General features: G+C 33.6%; 1 pseudogene across 1 annotated transcript; it reads left to right on the top strand.

Annotated features, from left to right (window-relative positions):
• Positions 1 to 4,775: 4,775 nt before the first annotated feature.
• LOC107927384 (putative protein NRT1/ PTR FAMILY 2.14) lies at positions 4,776 to 7,477 on the top strand (annotated as a pseudogene). The gene is made up of 4 exons (XR_005906118.1): positions 4,776 to 4,939; positions 5,061 to 5,278; positions 5,791 to 6,351; positions 6,460 to 7,477. The product of XR_005906118.1 is annotated as a putative protein NRT1/ PTR FAMILY 2.14 (transcript).
• The last annotated feature ends 15,490 nt before the right edge of the window (positions 7,478 to 22,967 follow it).

The following is a 22,967-nucleotide window of genomic DNA, read 5'->3' as shown; positions in this document are numbered from 1 at the left end:
GATTCTTTGACCTTCAAATGATAGTACTTAAAACAAAGATCAATCTTAGAGGATACAAACGCTGCTCAAAATTGATCGAACAAATCATTGGTCCCTAGTAATTGATACTTATTATTTATCGTTAACTTATTCTACTATTGGTAGTCCACACACATTCTTATTATACCATATTTCTTCTTCATAAAAAGTACTAGTGCTTCCCATGGAGACATACTAGTTCTAATGATCCTTTTATTAAGAAATTCCTAAAGTTAAACTTTCATTTCATTCAGTTCCTTCATTGTCATATTGTAAGGAGCAATAAACACCAGAGCTGTCCCAAGCAGTACCTTAATTCCGAACTCAAATTCTCTATCCGATGGTAACCTTGGCAATTCCTCAGAAAAGACATTCAAAATTTTTTTAACTGTTTGAATGCTCTCAATAGTAGAACCTTCACCACTTGTGTCATGCACATAGGCCAAAAACATCTCACACCTTTTTCGAACAACTTTTCAACCACTATAACAGAGATTACATTAAAGAGGTAATCTCGACACTCGTCAACCATCACAATTTTCACCCTATAATCGATTTTGAGAGTTATCCTCTTTATCGTAAAATCCAAACTAACTCAATACTCCACAAGCCAGTCCATGCCCAAAATAAAACCAAATTCCCTAAACTGTAACTCCACCAGATCACCTAGAGACACCACCCTTTGAATCTCTAGTGGACATTTCCTATACACAGTACTAACTTGCATTGATTGGCCTAACAGACTAATTATAGAAATCCCACTAGAAGCATTCTCAGTAGGAATCCCCAGATTACTAGAAAAGATACTAGCTACATATGAATACGTGGAATCAATGTCAATCAATGAAAAATATAGACAGGAATGAATAGTAAACATATTGTCTATCATGTCGGCCATATCTCTGTCCTCGCAGCGTCTCACCGTAGATACTAAAGCAAGTTGCCTCGCCTTAGTCTAATTAGCACCTCTATCTGGTGCCCTCTGTTTTCGACCCAAACTATTACTACCCCTAGTTTGACCACAATCCTTATGTGGCTATTGTACCACCCTCTACAGTTGAACTAGACCCTAAACTAGAGCTTTTAGTTGATCAACTTGGTACGGACAATCCTTAATGCGATGTTCTATAGACCCACATCGAAGAAAAGCTCTCAACCTCCTCTAACACTTGCCCGAATAGCATCTACCATAGTGACCAAAAATCTAAATCCCAACAATACCAATTGTCGCCTCAACATGTCGAAGCCTATCAAACCTGGCTTCTTTCTTAAGTTGCGGAGCTAAACTAGGACTTGAATCCCTCTTATTCTTATTTTGACCTCTTTCTTGCTCCCTTATTCCGCATTCCACATGCTTGATTTCCTCGGTAATCTTAGTCTTTTCCACTAATGTTTCGAAGACTCGTTCCTGCTGCGAAGCAACTAACACTTTTAAATTATACAATAGTCCGTCCTCAAAATAGACACTCTTATCATAGTCAGAGGCTATTAAACTCTAAGCATACATTCTCAGGCTCAGAAACTTAGCCTCATAAACTCCAACCTATGGGCCTCAATGTACCTCAACCCTACATACTTTTTCTAGAAAGCACTTTAAAAGAAAGCCCAGGTCACACGCTCAGTCTGTATGCCTCACTCTACTAATTACCACCATTGATATACTTCATCATGAAGCAAAGATATTGCATCCTTCAATTTCTTCTCTAAGGTGCAGTCCAAGTCATTCATAATTCTCTCAGTGGCCTCCAATCAATACTCGGCCATGTAGCAGTAACCCTAGTGACATCCCTAAACAACTCAGCCCCATTGGAATAGAGTCACTCAATTTTAACCCTCGACTTCTAGATTCAGATTGAGTCCTAGTAACCCTCTGTAGTACCCTTAACATAGCTTGGGATAGTGCATCATCCCCTACACTTTGAGCCTGGGGTTTAGTATTTGTGGTAGGTGTCTCTACCGTCTCTAAAATGGGTATGCTTCCAAAAAAAGACGGCTCAGCTCAAGCCCCTTTACGACGTCCACCATGCCCTCAAGTACCACGTTCACAAATTCCTCGAGTACTTATTATGAATAATTATCTAAATTTTAGAATTTTATACATTAGCTTAGGTTTATTAAAAATCATAGGTATAGAGTTTTATCATAGTTATGACTGTCTCTTTTCTAAAGCAGAAAAGTTTTACTCTACAGTCTCTACTAAAGTAACTAAAATAATTACTTAGATCGGCGTTGGAAACTCGGATTCACTTTTTATACCCAAATTTCAAAATTCATCAAAAATCCAAATATTGAAAATGATTTTCATGAAGATTTTTTAACCCAAAAATCACAATCTGAGTTTTGAACCTAGGTTTTCATACCACCAAATGTTGCCTAAACATTATGGCTGAATCTTGAGGAATTACATAACTTGTTTTTAACTCATAATTTAATTTGAAATTGTGATACAGATACATATTCAGATCCTACCCCCATCTCTACACATCATCTTCGTCCATCCCTACACAATGAATAACCATCCAACCCTACACACCTATAAATGAGCGTATGTCACTTTTCATAATAGCGCAGTCAAACTTCCAGAAATAGTGCGATAGTCCGCCAGAATCAGATAAATGTGGTCAAGCCACCGGAACAAATATGTGGTTTTAAACCACTAAATAAGCTAGATCATTAAACAGCCAACACTTCCTCCGTCACATCATTATCCAACCCCAGTACACATTCAGAACATAATACATACTCAGATGCATACAGATGAATCATGCTTTGAGTGATCAGAACATGCTAACAAAATTACCAGATTGCTTATCATTTATGAATTTCACATTATTGACATACTTGTAGTAATTACACATGCATTATTCATATCACAGACATCACGTACAGAAGTAAAACAAAACACACAATAGGCCCTACAAAATAACTAACATCAAATCATACTTCAACTATGGCCGTAACCAAAACTTACAAAAAAAAAATTGGGCCCACACGGCCTAATACACACTCATGTGACATACACTGTCCACTTAACCCAACCCTTGTGGCCCATACACCTTCCACACGATCGTGTGGCTCACACAGGTTGGCACACGGCTGTGTGACATCAACAGTACACCTTTCAGCTTCGCGTCATTTATAGCTTTTAGAGAATTCCGTTACACACCTAATTATTTCTAAACCTCGATGCAACAACACACTTTTAGACCCTAAAATCATCGTTCAACACAAAACAATTAATGACAACATACAAAATTTAATGAATAATTCAGCCACAGATGCTAAGCATTAGACCTTAAACACCAACAACCAACCCTTAAAAGATATTCATTCACTTACCCTTAAAGAAACCACAACTTCCAACAAAAACTAAATCGTCAGAGGAGTGTTCGTCTCAAGATTCTCACCTAAAATAATGATTTCAAGATAATTAAACCTATGCCACATAAAATAGCCAAATCCTCAATCAAAATCTCACATGAAACCAAAACAACGCACTTACGCAATAAACGAATAGTACTAATGAAGAACTTCATTTATCACACCGGAACTTCTCTCCATCCACTAGTTTACACACACACACACAAAATTCATTAATTAAGTTGGTTGTGCACCCTCATATGATATATATATGATGAAAGTATTATAAAAACTTTTGTATTAAGAGTCAGATTATGTTATTCTTTTTATTCAAAAAATAGATAAATTAATTTTTGTACGTTTAATTGAAGGGCAATTTGATCCTTTTTATTAAAAATTTTATCAATTTGTACTGTTAAAAACTGGCGTGGCTAATGGAATAATTAACCAATGACACGTGCTGTGCCACATGTATCTTATGTTGATGTACATAGATCAATTTTTAACAGTAGAAATGGAAAAAAGTTTTAATGGAACGACCAATTTGCTCTTTGATTTAATGTACATGTATTAATTTATCTATTTTTTTAATAGAGGAGGCAAAATATAACTTGACTCTTAGTACATACATTTCTATGATACTTTTACTGTATATAATTTAAATTAATCCACTTCTTTTGCTTTTAGAATAAAATATATTTTTACTTTTTGTATTAAAGGTTTGACATTTAAAATTTAAAAGAATTTTACATTCAAGATATAAATTTTTAGTATTCAATATTTTATGATTTAAAATTTAGAATGTGGTGTTTAGGGTTTAAAATTTCTTTTTAAATAAAGTTTAGGATTTTAAAATTTAGTATTCAAGTCTATAATTTTAGGGTTTTATAATTGGGGCTTATAATTTAATATTTTGGTGTGTAGTGGTTAAAGTTTAAAATTTAAGAATAAATTTATTTGCAATTATTAGTAAAAATTAAAATTGAATTTGTGCATCATTCACTCTACAAAAGAGGGACTGTCAGTTCCTTCAATCTTAGAATGTCTCCCTCTTCTGGTTGGCTAGGGTGATGGATAGGTAGGTGGCTTAGACAGTAGACTACCTCATCATAACCCTCCCCCATCAAGATCATTGATGCCAATTATACATAAATCGGAAGTGAGTATTTCTTTTAACAGGACGGAAGCCGGGTCCATTATTTAAATCACAAGTTACTATTAATGAAACAAGTTAATTACCTCACGCAATCATCTTAAAAAGAAAAAAGAGAGTCTTGGTGCATTACAAACACAAATCACATCTGCTTTGTCCTTGTAACATTATATTATTAAAAACCTCATCACGTGCCTTGCGTTTTCAGCTCTTATTTCATACACTACATATAGAAACCAACCAGACGTGGGTCTATGTGATGACTAGTCTCATTTTCTTGCACAAAAATGTCAGGGACTTGCAGTTCTTTCTCTCCATCAGAAGAAGAAATAGGTGCTGCAGATTTACAAGATACAAATACAAATCAAAGGAAGCCTGCAGGATGGAAAGCAATGCCTTTCGTCTTAGGTGCATCCCTCTCTCCCTCCTCTATGTAAAAGTATATATAGTGGCATTTCTACCGGTGGTTGTGTAACGTATTTATGATTAGCTTATTTAGTGAAAAGGGTGTGGCTTTTCCCGAGTGCAGGAAATGAGACGTTTGAGAGATTGGCATCATTCGGGTTGATGGCAAATTTTATGGTGTATTTGCAGAGTGAGTATCACATGAACCAGGTTAAGGCTGCAACACTCCTTAACACCTGGTCTGCTGCTTCCAATTTTGCTCCGGTTATTGGTGCCTATGTCTCGGATGCATTCATCGGCAAATTCTGGACCATTGCTTTCGGTTCATTTTCATCTCTCCTGGTACCCCAGTAATTTTTGTCTATTTAAGAATTACAAGTCTTTGACAATCTTGCTTGCATACACAGAGTCCTCAGAGGCATGAAAAATACGAATTTTATATGAAAAACATGAAGAAACAAAATATAATTTACCACTTCTGCCGATGGAGTTGGAGAAAGGGCTATTTTCATGCTATATAGAGTATAACTTGATAAATAAATATTGATTTGATGCTATTACAGTCGCATCATTTTATATTTACTAACATGAAAATAATTAGATTTATATATTTTAAATGCAAATAATTAAATCAAAATATAATTTTTTTTATATATAATTGAAAAATATTGAAATTACTTGTCATTTTTAATATATTGCACATTTAATAAAATTCAAGTTCATCTTTTTTATGATATATATAAAGTTAGAGAAGCTAACCATATTATTGTTGTAATTATAGTAATTCATAGCCTTGTAAGGGTCTTTAAATATGCCTGATTAATTAACACGTCATATCAACCAATAACTGGCAGCGAATGATAATCATGACTGTAACAGCTTTGTTACCACAGCTGCGTCCTCCGCCATGCTCCCATGAAGGACAACTACATGGGCAATGCGTAGGCCAGAATAAAGCTCAACTTGGCATTTTGATTGCTAGCTTGTGTTGGTTGTCCATTGGCACTGGTGGAATCAGGCCCTGTAGCATTCCCTTCAGTGTTGATCAATTTGATTTAACAACCGAAGAAGGCAGAAAAGGAAACAACAGTTTCTACAATTTGTACTACACTACTCAAACAATTGTTCTGTTGATTACTCAGACTGTTGTGGTTTATATCCAAAATGATATTAGCTGGGCCTTAGGCTTTGGGATTCCAACACTCTGCATGCTCTTCGCTATTGTTTTGTTCTTTGTTGGAACAAAAGTTTACATATACATAAAGCCGGAAGGTTGCTGCTGTAGCACAAGTGTTTGTTGCCGCTTACAAAAAACGACAGCTTAATCTTCCAGTTGATGAAGTAGATGGGCAATTCTATAATCCTCCATTCAGCAGAAGCTTGCTTCTAGAACTCCATCCCACCTGACAGTACAGGTGATGTATTTGTTTCTTCTTAACCAAATACTTTGGCTACATGAATTCAAATATAAATTCTTTTGCGAGCAATAATTTGCTTTTTTTTTTCTGTGTTTTCCTCATCAGTTGCTTAAATAAAGCGGCTTTAATCGTGGGTGATGAAGTGAAGCAAGATGGTTTATGCGAGAATCCATGGAGGCTTTGTAGTGTTCAACAAGTTGAAGATGTTAAATGCCTAATAAACATTATCCCCATTTGGCTTACCAGCGTCCTTGGTTTCCTAGCCATGAATCAACAAGGAACTTTCACGGTAGCACAAGCCCTTAAGATGGACTTGCACTTTGGTCCCAGCATAAAGATCCCTGCCGGTTCAGTTGGCGTCATTACGCTGATTGCAATCGCAATATGGCTACCAGTTTACGATGGAGTCGTAGTAGCAGCGCTCGAGAAAGTCACAAAGCAAGAAGGTGGAATCACACTTCTCCAAAGAATAGGAATTGGGAACCTTTTCTCAATCCTAACAATGTTAGTTTCAGGGTTCATTGAAACAGAAAGAAGACTGTCAGCCCTTTCGCATGGCGGCACTGATGGAATCGCTCCAATGACAGTCATGTGGTTAACGCCTCAGCTAATCCTGATTGGATTCTCCGAGATCTTCAGTATCGTTGGACTTATCGAATTTTACAACAAGCAGTTCCCGGAGCATATGAGAAGCATCGGAAATTCTCTAATCTATCTCACCTTTTCTTTCGCAAGCTATGCGAGCAGCACCGTGATCAGTGTTGTGCATGATGTGAGTGCAAGGCATGGCTCGAATTGGTTGTCTAACGACATCAACACTAGCAAATTGGACTATTTCTACTTCCTAATAGCAGGGATATCTTCTCTGAATTTCCTTTTCTTTCTCTTCTGCGCTCGAAGGTATCACTTTAGGAGTAGTGTAAAATTAATGTAGGCCAGTGTTTGGCCATGATCAAAGTATTTGCTTCCCTCACAATTTACATAAACAAAAACTATGTGCAATGGACGGATATATATATAATTGATAAATTTTATGTATATTTTTTTTTAGTTTAAAAGAAATATACACCATTATATAGTAATATTTTAAGTTCACATGCAATTTTGCATGTAATTTTTAAAATGCTTTGCAAATTTTAGAATATAAAACCAACGATACATTATTGAAGTGTTAGGAAACATGTTCTAAAGGTGTGGCTAAACTTGTACTAACATAAACAACCACATCTGTCTAGCACAACATGAAGTTTTAATTGGCAGTTTTTTATGCTTGTATTTAACATTATTCTATCTTGTAAAATAGAATTAGGTACAGAAATGTGTGAAGACCTTTCAAAGATTGACATAAGAGGTGTGTATTACTCAAAGACCAAAGGTTAAAGAAGAGTCCTTGATATTTAAAATCTTGGGCATTCTTTAGAAATCAAGATATGGAGAATAGAGTAGCCTTTTGTATGTGAGTGAGCTGCAATTTTGAAATTAAAGATAAGGATAAAGTTTACCCAGACACGTTGATCTTAAACATAGAATGGCTTGACAAATGTGGAAAATTGAATAGAGTAAGTTTAGGGTGAAATATTTGTTTATTGATAGATTTGCTTGTGAAGAGTTTATCTATTTATATTATTTATTAGAAAAATACTTACTAGGTAATGGTAAAGTGTGAAAATCAAATTAAGATGTACAAATATGAGATTCTAACTTGAGTGAAAAGTTTTAGGCTTATTAAGTGCATTTTATTGTATGGATTTTTAGTGGATTGATTCTTAAGCAAGGCTTTATAGATATAGGTTAAGTCTGAATTGTGTAAACAATTAATGTGTCTTTTAATTTTTTACGATTGTGCCATACACTCAAATGGTATTAAAGCAGACACTTAACATATTGGATGGAATCTTGTGTTTGGCAAGCTCACATGAAAGACGTGAAAGGAGGATAAAACACTCATTCACTATTTATTGCTAGATAAACTACTTCTATTGAAAGCTAGAATGAAGGCCTTTATCAAATCTATTGATGATTGTTCTAATAGGATGAGAACCATCCCAAACAACTAAGAAGACTCCTAAGCCCGAAGTTACATGGTCCATTGAAGAAGGCAAGGCAATAAATTACAATTCAATGAAGCGTATCCTTAAAAATTATGAAGCATTTAATTATATGCATCATTAAGAGAAGCTAAGAATATCTTAGAGATCGCATATGAAGGAACTTGAAAGGTGAAGGTGTGAAAGCTCTAGATGTTCACCACTGGATTTGAAACTTCACACATATTTGAATTTAAATATGAATCTTCACACATATTTGAATCTAAATATGAATCTATCTTTGATTTACATTCTAAAATATGCTAGCTTTGGGTGAGATGTATTCTAAAGAAAGAACATGTTCAGAAAATGCTAAAATCACTACCATAAAAGTTAGGAATAAAGTTTGCTTCCGATAAGAAAGCTAAAGATATAAGCGTAAGAAGAGTGGCTAAGCTTATAAGTGTTGGAATCTGATTATAGCCTAAAAAATAAATCGAAATAAGTATAAAAGTAAATGCATAGGAAAACAAAAACATACAATGCATCAGATTCCACCAAGGATTAGTTTAAACGATTTTATCACGTCATCACACACAAAATATAATAGAAGAACTAATAACTCAAACAAGGATTTTCGTTATCATTATTTAATTCTTTCTTCTTTTTTACACGAATACCAGGCTCAGTTGTCAAAAATCAATAGTCATCCAAACGTCCAGCCTCTAACAGTAATCCACACTAGGCATTTAGAAAACCTTTGTAAGGTTGTGTTCCACTTTGCCTAGATAATGCTAGTTATCTAATCATGCAGATACTATCACACCCTGAAATGCAAAAATTAAGATGGAATGGTGATTGTAGGTACTAAATTGAAAAACTTACAATTTGAACAGGTTCTAGTGGAAATAAGTAAAAATGGACTGGTTGTAGAATGGTTGGAATTCAACATTAGTTCCATTACATTTGACTAGAGAGTTTCTTAGTGGGAGACATGATGATTATAGATTTGCACACTTGGCTGTTGAAATTGAGATCGATGAAGTGCGTGAGTAGTAAATAAGAGAGAGATGTTATTCTCTGGTGTAGTTCTCTCATTTTTCTATTATTTCTTCATCTTCTTCACTAGTCTGGATTGAAAGAAAGAAAGATTAAAGAGTGATCTGCATGGAAGAAAGTAGCTAAAGTTTGTGCATAAGTAACTAACAATTTCCCAAGCTAGTAAGCTTCCTAACATTTCTATGTTCCCAGATTTAAGAAAAGGAATGACTGTTAAGGATTTCAGCTATCCCTCAATTTTGTGTTGTTTTGGATGAAGTTGTGGACAAAATTTATTGAAATGTGACAAGATTGTAAATTGATAAAGAATAGTGATAGATGAAATTATACGTTTATTGAGTGATAATTTAGTGTTATTAATATTAACATGTCTTGAACTTATTTATAATAATGACATTGAGTTATGTTTTCCTATGTAAATAGAATGTAAGTTTAATTCTTGTTGTACTTACTAAGCTTTTATTAGTGAAGCACATGTTTTAAACGTGTAGGTAAAAGCTAGAAGTAAAAGATTATCGAGGATTAGTAGCCTCACATCTCATTACATCATCAGAGCCGGGAAAAGAGTAAATTACCTCTCTATTTTGTTTTTAAGTAAATGGCATGTACCTAGGTGAGTGCTTATCTAGTAAATAGAAAACAAATGGACTTCCTACATTATGTAAATGTGTTTTTGGCAAGTAATTATAGAATATATGTGGAAATTAAGTATGCCTTAGATAATTTAAGTTGAAGAAATGGAAACAAAGCAAAAACAGAATGGACGTCAAGTCAATGACCTATGACAGTGTGATAAAGGCAATTTAGAGAGTGACGTTGCGACGAGGAACCCCCAACGTTGCGACGTCAGCTTGAAACTTTGAAAACTTCACATTTTAGTCCCTGTTCAAACTTAGACCACTAAAAGTGCTATCATAAGCTCGTATATAACCAAATTTTTGTTCAAATCTTGTTGTAAATGTATAATGATCTTATTAACTTGAATGAAATAATGAAATGAACCAAAATTAATTGTTGTTGCTTCGACAACAAATGTAGCATTCTAGTATATTGACTCGGCAATCGGGTCAGGTATAGAGGTGTTACAACTAACTCCAAAATTCTGACCCCTCTGAGCTATAGGAGTAAATCCCATAAATTGAAACACAATATCCTCAGCCCTTCTAAAATAATCCCTCAATAAGTGGTCATTGGACCCATATCCAAAACAAGCTCCCATGACTTTCCAATAAACCTCGAAATTAGTCATGCCACAATGCTCACATGCAGGTATCGATGTCTTTTTTATCCTCCGGTACTCGCATCTAACCTAATGAGTCAGCAAGAACTACTAACCTATCAGGGCCTATTCAATCAACTAGTCATTAACCTAGCAAGTTCTATTCAATGAACTAGTCATTAACCTAGCAGGGCCTATTGGCATTCCACTAACCTAATGAGCTAGAAGAACTACTTGTCTCTCAATGTCAGAGTTCAGACTAGATTGGGGTAAGGTTTTCATGGATAGGCAATATCGATTTCAAGTTCATTCCCACCTATATTACTTCCTAGGGTCGTCAAGCCTAAGGTTTTAAGTTCTTCCTATCCCAACTAGCTGATCTGCTAAGAAACCTTACATAGATGTTAATTAATCCCACATCCACTAGTTAATCTCTCTTACCAGATTATTTCCCGTGGATTTAACACAAGTAATATTATTGGCAATCATCCATACTTTGGAAAGACAAAGATATGGGTATCAAAATGCTGGTACTAGAAATCTGATATTTAAGGCACCAAGAGTGGGATTGAGATTTGGCATGAGATAATTGCAAATTTTGGTCCCTAATTGTATAGTGACTTTGCTAGTTGATCCCTGAACCTCCACTCTGAATAGGCCTAACCATTTCTTATTTTTTCATTAACCCACATTTTTCATTCTCTACTTACGACATTTTTCTCTCTCTTTGTAAATCTTCACTTGTATTTTGGAGTGAAATATAATTGGTAGTGCCCAAGGACGCAGGAAAAATTTGCTGAACCTCGTTAAAATTTTAATGTTCTTTATTGTATTATTTTGCATATTTTGTGAGTGTGATTGTAGTGATTTATTGTGCTATTAAGTTACGATAGAAAGATATTCTGGCTAGGAAAGACCTGGTACTTAAGCGATCCTTGTGATCCACCTCCCTTTCCTGGGAATTGAACTTAGTGTGATATTTTAGTACAATAATTTTACTCTTTTACACGCTTTCGCACAATAATTGGTATCCGAGCTAGATTCGTACTTGAGAAATACGATCGTTTTTTATACTATTTGGGTATATGGTATTGTTCATCAACGGTACTATTCATATTGACAGTACTGTTCACATATATAGTAGTTGGGATTAAGGAGAAAAATGGCAAAGGCATCGTCATCGGCAAAGGCATCGTCATCAGCAAAGACTACTGTGACCAATGCAAAATTTGAAGTAGAGAAATTTGATAGTACCAATAATTTTGATATGTGGCAATGTGATATCCTGGATGTCTTATATCAGTAAGAGCTGGATATAGCCCTTGAAGAAAAACTTGACAAGTGGATGACAAGGAGTGGTACAATTCGCTTATGTTTGGCCAAAAAGCAGAAGTACCCTGTCATGAGGGTGACATCAACGAAAAAGTTGTGGGATACACTAGAAGAAAAGTTTCTAACGAGAAGTCTTAAAAATAGGCTTTCTATGAAAAAGAAACTTTATCGATTCACGTATGCACCTGGTATGTCGATGAATGACCATGTGAACTCATTCAATAAAATTTTAGCAGACTTGCTAAATTTGGATGAGAAATTTGAAGATGAAGACAAGGCATTATTGTTGTTGAATTCTCTTCCCGATGAATATGATCATCTTACCACCACATTGCTTCATGGGAAGGATACAATCACATTTGATGCAGTATGTAATGTGTTGTATAGATCTGAGATTCGAAAGAAAGATAAAAAGGATCACAGTGATACAACTGTAGAAGTCTTAACAGTAAGAGGTCGTTCACACAGCAATGAACCTGGTAGAAGGGGAAAGTTCAAAGGAAGACCTGCCAAAGATGAATGTCCAAGGGCATTGGAAAAAGAATTGTCCTAAGTTACAAAAGGGCTAGGCTATTTCTGATGCATGTATAGCGGAGCATGATGAGGAGTCAGACTTTAGCTTGGTTGGCATGGCAATGACATGTTAGACAGATGAGTGGATCTTGGATTTAGGATGTACTTACCATATGTGTCCTAATAAGGACTGGTTTTCTAGTCTTAAAGAACTAGAATGTGGAGTTGTTTTTATGGGCAATGACAGCACTTGTAAGACAATGGGAGTAGGTACAATCTAATTGAAGAATCACGACGGCTCAATCTAAGTCTTGATAGATGTTCGCTACATACCTAGCTTGAAGAAAAATCTCATTTTATTAGGGGTCCTAGAATCTAAAGGGCTCACAATCACTTTGAGAGATGGATTACTAAAGGTAGTAGCTAGGGTATTGACGGTGATGAAAGGTACAAGAAGGAATAACCTGTACTATTTAAATGGAAGTACAGTTATTGGATCAACATCAACGGTTTCTGCAAAAGATGTAGATTCAGAGGCTACCAGGTTATGGCATATCTGATTGGGACATGCTAGTGAAAAAGCTTTGCAGAATTTGGTGAAGCAAGGCTTTTTTAAAGGTGCAAATTCTTGCAAATTGGAATTCTGTGAACATTATGTTCTGGGCAAGCAGACGAGGGTAAAATTTGGTTTAGCAATTCACAATATAAAAACAATTCTAGACTACGTTTACAGTGATGTGTAGGGACCTACCAAAGTGGCTTCTTTGAGTGGTATGCACTATTTTGTTACTTTTGTTGATGATTATTCAAGAAAAGTATAGGTGTATCTAATGAAAAGAAAAAGTGAAGTTTTGGATGCATTTTTAAAATGGAAGAAGATGGTGGAGACTCAGACTGGTCGAAAAGTCAAACGACTTCGATCAGATAATGGTATGGAGTACAAGAATGATCCATTTCTACAAGGATGTCAAGATGGGGGCATTGTGCGACACTTCACTGTTCGGGATACACCACAGCAGAATGGGGTGGCAGAATGTGTCAATTGGACTAAACTGGAGAAAGCTCGATGTATGTTGTCCAATGCTGGATTGGGCAAGGAATTTTGGGCTGAGGCAGTTACATATGCATGCCATCTAATTAATCATTTGCAATCAGCTGCAATAAATGAAAAAACTCTTATGGAGATGTGGACTGGTAAATCTGCTACTGATTATGATTCTTTACATGTTTTTGGTCCACTGCATATTATCATGTAAAAGAATCTAAGTTAGACCCAAGAGCAAAGAAAGCATTATTCTTGGGTATAACTGGTGGAGTAAAAGGATATCGTCTCTAGTGTCCTAATACAAGGAAGATTGTTTTCAATAGAGATGTGACTTTTGATGAATCAACCATGATGAAGAATAAGGATTTACAAAAAGATGACAAAACCAGTAGTAATTTGCAGCAGGTGGAGCTTGAAAAGGTTAACAAGGATCCAGCTAATATTGAAGGAACAAATGATGAAGAAGTTTCGACCCAAGAACTTCTATAGCAATAAGATTCAATTGCTTATAGAATGCCAAGAAGAGAGATTCGTATGCCTACTTTCTTTAAAGATATGGTAGCCTATGCACTTCCAATTACAGATGATGATGTTCCTTCTACTGACACAAAAGCAAGAAGTAACCCTGATGGTGTAAAGTGGAAGCAAGCTACGGATGAAGAAATGCAGTCTCTTCATAAAAATAGGACTTGGGAGTTAGTGACACTGCCCAAACGAAAGAAGGCAATTGGATGCAAATGGGTATATGCAAAGAATGAAGGATTTTCTGGTAAAAATGAAACTTGTTACAAGGCTAGATTGGTAGCAAACGGTTACGCTCATAAAGAATGAATAGACTAACAATGAAGTGTTTTCTCCAGTTGTGAAGCATTCCTCAATTCTGATTTTGCTAGCCTTGGTTGCACAATATGATCTTGAACTAGTTCAGCTCGATGTGAAAACTGCATTTTTACACAGTGATTTGGAAGAGGAAATCTATATGACTCAGCCAAATGGATTCAAGGTTGTTGATAAAGAAAATTGGGTTTGCAAACTGACAAAGTCACTTTATGGATTGAAATAATCTCCGAGGCAATGGTACAAGCGATTTGATCAGTTCATTAAAGGGCAAACGTACATAAGAAGAAAATTTGATAATTGTGTGTATTTTCAGAAGCTAAAAGAAGAAATTTTCATATACTTGCTCTTATATGTTGACGATATGTTGATAGCATCTAAGAGTAAAGTTGAAATTGAGAGATTGAAGACTCAACTCAACCTTGAGTTTGAGATGAAAGATCTAAGTGAAGCTAAGAAGTTTCTTGGCATGGAATATGTAGAAATAGAGCTCATGGCAGAGTTAGCTTGTCTCAGAAGCAATATTTGAAGAAAATACTACAGCAGTTTGGCATGAATGAACAGACAAAACTTGTAAGTACCCTGTTGGCTTCTCATTTCAAGCTTTCTGCATAACTATCTCCTTCAATGAATACAGAACAAGAATACATGTTACAAGTTCCATATTCTAATGCAATAGGTAGCTTGATGTATGCAATAGTGTGTACAAGACCCGACATTTCACAGGCAGTTAGTATAGTAAGTAGGTATATGCATAATCCTGGAAAAGGACATTGGCAAGCTGTGAAATAGATTCTACGGTATATTCAAAAGACCATGGATGTTGGATTACTGTTCAAGTAGGATACTACACTTGGTAAAGGTGTTATTAAGCACGTTGATTCTAACTATACCGGTGATTTGAATAAATGAAGATCAACCACCGGTTATGTATTTACACTTACTGGAGGACCAATAAGTTGGAAGTCTACACTGCAATCTATAGTTGCGTTATCAACCATAGAAGCCGAATACATGGCTGTAACAGAGGCTGTAAAGGAAGCTATTTGGTTACAAGGTATGGTTAAAACCTTGGGATTGGTTCAGGAGCATATTAATGTGTATTGTGATAGTCAAAGTGCTATTCATTTAGCAAAGAATCAAGTCTATCATGCACATACAAAGCATATCAACGTATTATTCCATTTTGTGCGGGAAATTATTGATGAGGGGAAAATTCATCTTCAGAAGATTAAGACGGCAGATAATCCCGTAGATATGATGACCAAGGTGGTAACAACAACCAAGTTCGAACATTGTTTGAACTTGATCAATATCTTGCAAGTTTAACAGTTGAAGAAGGCATTATCAAGTATTATTAACAAAGGCAGGAAGAATTGAGTGAAGATAAGATTATCCTAATCAAATCTTCAAGGTGGAGATTTTTGGCAACCATCCATACTTTGGAAAGACAAAGATATGGGTATCAAAATATTGGCATTAGAAATTTGAGATTTAAGGCACCAAGAGTGGAATTGAGATTTGGCATGAGATAATTGCAAATTTTGGTCCCTAATTGTATAGTGACTTTGCTAGTTGATCCTTGAACCTCCACTATAAATAGACCTAACATTTCTCATTTTTTCATCAACCCACATTTTTCATTCTCTACTTAAGGCATTTTTCTCTTTCTTTGTAAATCTTCACTTGTATTTTGGAGTGAAATATATTTGGTAGTGCTCGAGGACGTAGGCAAAATTTACTGAACCTCGTTAAAATTCTAGTGTTCTTTATTGTACTATTTTGCATATTTTGTGAGTGTGATTGTAGTAATTTATTGTTCTATTAAATTACGATAGAGGGACATTCTGGCTAGGAAAGACTTGGTACTTAAGCGATCCTTGTGATCCACCTCTCTTTCCTGGGGATTGAACTTAATGTGATTTTTTAGTACAATAATTTTACTCTTGTACACGTTTCCGCACAACAAATATAATTGATTGAAAATATAAACATTAAAAACAAATCAAGAATAAAGATAAGAAAAATCCTCATATAATTATAATAGCGCGAACAGTAATCCATGAAGAGTCGATCGATCTACAATCTAATTCCCTTGACGAACGAGATAGAAAATGGAAATAAAAACTACAATTGAAAAGAAATCTAAATTAAAATTGAAAGGAAAATTAAAACTAAGTAAAAAGTCATTCATAAATTTTTTAGAGCAATTCTAGTTATAGGCCTAGGTTTGGCCATTGATCCTTAACCTAATTCGGCTGACCATTTTGCGTTAAAGTTCATTGTACGGACAGAAACACCCTTGGCCCATTAAGTGACCTCATCACGTCAGTTTCACGACACTAATAGCAGTTTACTCCTTAGGGCGTGGCTTCAAGATTGTGTCGTGACACCCTATGGCTATGTCATGACACCAATAGCAGACTACTATTTTGATACTCTGTTTACTGTGTTGCAACATCCAAGTTCTATGTTGCAACATCGCTAGCAGTCCGCTGTCTTTGTGCCTTCGAATAATGTCCTGCATACTCACCAAACATATTACTCTACCTTTAGGCCTTCATTGGCTCGCAAGGTCATATAAATCACTTAAAGTGCTCAATTTATTTCCTAAAGGCTAAAAGTGAAAACTAAACGAAAACATAACTAAATTGCTTTCCTACGAGCTCATTAAGTATAGAAAGTAGTTTAATTCGTTGCAATTCATTGCAGCAAATCAAATGTGCATGACTAACTCCCTATGGCATGTCATATGTGTCCTGCGCTATTTTACTAAGTTACAAGGGAAACATATTATTAATAGCAATTTACACTTCCATTATTAACACAATTGCATTTTCATAACCATATCTCACATAGACATGTAAAATAATTCTTATGAGCAATCGGTATAATATCTCAAAACACATTCATATTTTAGACGAAATGGTCTCAAAACTCTATCCAGGGTATATATATATGCCAGATAATCATCCATTTGATGCTTAACATCAAAAAATCAATCACATTAAAGAACAAGATTTCATAAAAACATTTTTGTAAAGTACTTTCAAAATACAATGAAATCTATAACATTTCAACTTAACTTACTCTTAACTCACCTAAATGAAATTTCATTAGGTTAATTTGAATATTAGTCACAAGCTATTAAAATCTTATTTTATCCTCTATTAAGGTTAATAACATTTTCTCAATACCTGTAGTCTTCATGTTCATGTAATTCATTCAATTAATAACACATTTCAATAACAATGATCTTAAGAAAAATTTAGGTTTCCGTGAGAACTTACTCAAAATACAACAAAATAAGGGGAGGCTTCCAACTTCCTTTTCGCTCTTCAATAATTTCTTTCCATTTGTTAGAAGCTCTCTTATAAAGCTTCCTCTCTTCAATGACAACACTAAAACATGCTCATGAATACAAATCATTAATGTCTACTCTAATGGTTTAACCATAAATCATATAATGAAAATGAAAACTAAACATGATATGATGGCGAGACACAAAAACTCTTACCTGGTCCAACACTTTTTTATTCTACACAAGCTTTCTCTCACTAATCAACTAAAATCCTATGTTGGTGGTGATGAAGAAGATGGAGAGGAAGGCTTGAATCGATTTTTATAGGGTGGTTTTCAAGAAGTAGAGGAAAATGGTTAGAAATTTTAAGACAATGATGAAATTAGAAAAATGAGAGTTCTCTAATAGAACAATGGAGGTCGGCCAACTTGAGAAGAAATGGAGTTTTTAATCCCCTTTTTATTTTTTTAACATTTTAAAATACAAGATTCATCAAAAGGTCAACCCTTTTTTAATTTGTACGGCGATTATAAAATCATGGTATAAAAATAAGGTTTTAATGGTTCGAAAACTAATTTCATCACCACAAACACTTATAATTTCTCAATTCTAATATATTTATAGTTGAAATGTCAAAAATATCCTTACAAGTAAAATTATTTTTTTGCCCCTCACATTAAAATCTTACCCAATGAAATTAAAAAAAATTCAAAAACACTTTTCTAAACTAATTCATGACTCTAATAATGCTCAATTCCCACTAAATTCAAGTAACCCAAAAATTCTTACCCTAAACTGTTCACAAAAATCCTTTAATTCGTATTGTACAATTAATTGGAAAATTGTTGGGGTGTTACAAGTTAACTTCTTGCATCACGATCAGACCACATGATCCAACTTAATATTAGTTAAACATTAGGTAATCAATGAGCTAATATTTGTTTATATATTTTTCTTTTCATGCAAAAATCATTGAGAATAAATAAACAAAATATAATAATTTTAACTATGAAATTTTATTAATTAATCTATTCAAAAAACTGAAAGCATTAATGGCGAAAAAACTACACTAAAGACACTTGATCCCAACAACATCAATGCATCCTCCCTTGTTCAAATAAAAATACTATTATGATCATTTTAGGCCCCGAAAGCTCGTTTTATGCCTCAAACCCCTCCTAACACCTTTGTAACGATTCAAAATGAATTTAAAACATTTTCAATACTTATCATTCACATTAATATCAATTTATGGATTTTAATTATTTATTTCAAGTTGTATTATGCTTGATTTTTAAATTGTAACTGTGTTCCGGTAATATCACCTATCTGTATCGACTCATAGGATAGGTAACGAATGTTAAAGTTGGTGATTCTTATGGTGGTGGCAATGGCACTACTGTCAAAATCTGATCCCAATTCAAGATTGTCCAACAAACCTCTTGATGATTGTTGATATGATTCAATTTCTACGTTTTAAGTTACCTATGCATAAACAAAATAAGAACTTTTAGAGTAACAATTTCTAATACAATATCCAAAATAGAATTAAAGAAAACCCCAATTCATGAAAGGGTGAAAAATGCCCCAAAACAATAAGAAAAACCCAAAATGTTAGAAAAAAAATGCTTGAAATGCATTCCACTTCCATAGCCATATCCAAGGCTTTTCATATTCTTAACGAAAATTGAAGAAAAATAATTTTTATTTTCAATTCAAAATGCTCTCCAGTAATTCAAAAAAATCTTTAGATACTTAAGTGAAAAAGTGATATAATTTAAGGGCTAATTTTGAATTTAAGTGAGAAATTCCCCCAAAACTAAAGTTGTATGTTGGGGTTTTGAGAAAAAAACGAGTGGCTCTTTCCAATCACAGCCTTAGGAAATATTAGTTCGTAACCTCAAAGAATTTTAGATGCCAGATGTTTTCAAAAGAAAATTAGTTTATATTTGGAAGTTGGTTATTTATCGACGTATCAAGCCGCAAGTAAAATTAATCTACCTTTTATCACAAAGGTTTGGAATTTCTACTATATTTTTATATTTATTTTTTAAAAAGAATATTGTTTTTTTATAGTTTTATATGAAATTAGGGTCTGATAAAAATTATAAAAAAATGAAAGATTAAATTTATTATTATACTAATAATAAAAAGTTACACCATCTGGGTGACAAAAAAAATCTCAAAATATTGATGATCCAAGTGTAATTACTTTTTAATATAATGAACAAAAGAAAAACTTATATATAACGGAATGCATATTACTGTAGTTAATATTTATTTTTTATTGTTTAAAACTAAATATTAAAACTAACGTTAATTTCATTAGGGTCTAAACTTATTTTGAATACTCGGGTTTTCATGTAATGAATTATTGAATTGTTAGTTGCGCTTTTTTAAAGTTTTTAAAATTAAATTAATAATTAAATCGATTAAATTATTAATTTAATCAGTTCATTCAATTTAATTAGATAAATTATTAAAATATTAAAAAATAGAGAAAATTGATTTCATCATCAATTCAACAGGTTCAGAATTTAATTAATTTGACTCTTTATTTTAAATTATTACACATATGATTCTTTATCTAATCTTTTTGAAAAGAATGAGTTTTTAGAAAATAAAAGTAAAAAAATTGGGATGAATATTTTATTGAGTTGGTGGTGGAAACGTGCAGGGAGAAGAAATGAAACGTGCCTGTTATTGATACTGTTAGCGTAGATGGACTGCCTTCCTAAGACGAGGCCATGCATTGTAGATGTTCAACTTTACAACCAATTTTTGTTCTTTTTTTTTTTTAATGAATGACCGAAAAAGGGAATTCGTGATGAGACGGAAAATGAAGATAGATAGGGAAGGAAACCAAACGGAAAATGGATTCGTGGTTAGACCCCACTTGGTCTAATCTGAATTAACTTAAACTTTGTGTTTTATTTTTATTTTGCTATTATATTATATTGTTATTATTTTAATATTATTATTTGAATATTATATAATTTTTGTTTTATTATTAATTTTATTATTATTTTATAAATATTTACTTGTTAAATTGTAACTATTTTAGTATCATTTAAGAATAAAGATTTTTTAAATATATTTTCAATTTGTTGGGAAATATTTATTTTAATATTTTTAGTGTATTTAATATATTATATTTTTAAAATTTAATATATTATATTTTTAAAATTTGTTTATATATAAAAAATAATCTAATAAATTTAATACAGGCGGGCCGGGCCAAGCTCAAGTTTAGTATTTTTAATATAGGCTAGGCTTGAGCAGAATTTTAGGCCTATTTTCGTGTCGAATTGAGCTCAGGCCTAGAAAACGAGCATAGGCCTAGCCTATGATCAGGTCTATTTAATACATTAATAGTGTACTTTTTTATTTCATAAACAATCTTAAAAATTGACATATTATTTTAATATTTTATTATGTTACCAAATATTTCCCGTAATTTAAAATTTAAATCATCTCTAATATAATTAAGGGTAAATTTTACCAACAGTCACTCAACTTTAGGGTAGCTGACAAAACAGTCACTCGACTTTCGAAAAATAATAAAACAGTCCTTTTAACCATTTTCTATTACAGACGTAACGAAAAAGTGACATGGCATCCTACTGTGTAGATGGCCCCAATTTAAAACCTTAGCTGGGCTAAGCAATAAAAGAAAAAAGAAAAAAAAAGGAGGAAGAGAAGAAGAAGAGAAAATTTCCAAAGCTCTACTCATCACCAATGGTGTATCACCATTACCTCCAAAGCTAATTAAACCCACTTTCAAATCCCTAGAATCCATCAATCCAAAATCTCATTCGGGTTTCTCAAATTTTGATTTCATCTATAAAGGAGAAGTAGTGGCCAAATTTTCATCTATAAATGATAGTGGAGATGGTAGATGGGGTATTTTATTTCTCAAATTTTCAACATGTTTTTTGTTCTCAAATAGATGGGTAAATTTTCGACATGTTTTTTATTTTCTCAAATTTTCCAGCAATAGATTTGCTTTCGGATTCTTCCAAACAATCCCTTCTCCTAACATTCCTTTACACTTCCTCTAACTCTTTCTATCTTGATCGATTCCACGATGCCAACAACTCTTCCTTAGCTACTTCGCACGAATCTCTTGATATCAACAACCTACTCAATCTTAAGTTTCCTTTCAGCAAGTTCAACCCAGTTGAATTTCTCATTCACCTCCTATTCCTCAATTATTCTTTTATCTAGCAATAACCATTTTTTCTTCAAGACTTGAACAAGGTGAGCTCTTCTTAGGTGCTTTCCAAACATATTTTGATCTAGATTGTTGATTATTGAATGGGTGATTTGATGGTTGAGATAAGGTGGTGGTGGTGGTGGTTTGGAGGTCAACTATGGTAACGCCAAAGATGGTTGTGGCAGAGGCATCAACGACAAGATTCTTGGGATAGAGAAAAGGAAGTATAAACATATTGGTCATTTACGTAAAAAGTAAAAAATGTTAGACCATTTATTAAAAAACAAAAAAAGAAGGAAGAAAAAATAGCCACTAACTTTGCCTTGTCCAACATAGGAAGTTAACTGGCCACGTCACCTATCTCGTTATATTTGTAACAAAAAATATTAATGAGTGATTGATTTTTCACTTTTCAATAACATTAGTGGTTATTTTGTTATTTTTCGAAAGTTGAGTGACTGAATTAAAACCTGAATAACTGTTTTATCAGTTACTCCAAAATTAAATAAATGTTGGTGTAATTTACCCTATAATTAATTTATCATTATTAAGTCTTATCTTAAAAGAGAGAGAGAGAGAGAGAGAGAGAGAGAGAGAGAGAGATGTGGCTAGAGGTGTGCATGGGCCGGGCGGCCCGGCCCGAAGGCCTGCCTGAAAAATGGGAGGATTTGGGTAAAAATATAGGCCCGAAAAATGGGCTTGGGTAAAAAACGAGGCCCGTTTAGAAAACAAGCCGGGCCTTAGGCAAGATTTTTTTGGCCCGGGCCCAGCCCGATTTTAATATTAAATTTTTTTAAAATTTTTTTATTTTAAATTTTAAGTAACTTTAGTTTTTTTTACTTTACTTATTTTTGTTGTTTTTAATGTTATTTTGATATTGTAAAATTTTTGTTATTAATATAATTTAGTTCTTAATTTAGTTCTAATTTGTTTTAATTTTTTAATTTTAATATAATTACTTTTTATTATATTTTTAATTTATGTATTATTTTAAGAATTATTTTAGTCCCATTTTTTATTTTTTTGTTTTAATATTTGTTTTTATGTTTTAAATGCATTTGATT

The sequence above is a fragment of the Gossypium hirsutum genome, chromosome A12 (assembly GCF_007990345.1).
Source record: "Gossypium hirsutum isolate 1008001.06 chromosome A12, Gossypium_hirsutum_v2.1, whole genome shotgun sequence".
Classification (NCBI taxonomy): domain Eukaryota; kingdom Viridiplantae; phylum Streptophyta; class Magnoliopsida; order Malvales; family Malvaceae; genus Gossypium; species Gossypium hirsutum.
This window is presented reverse-complemented; position numbering and strand designations above follow the sequence as displayed.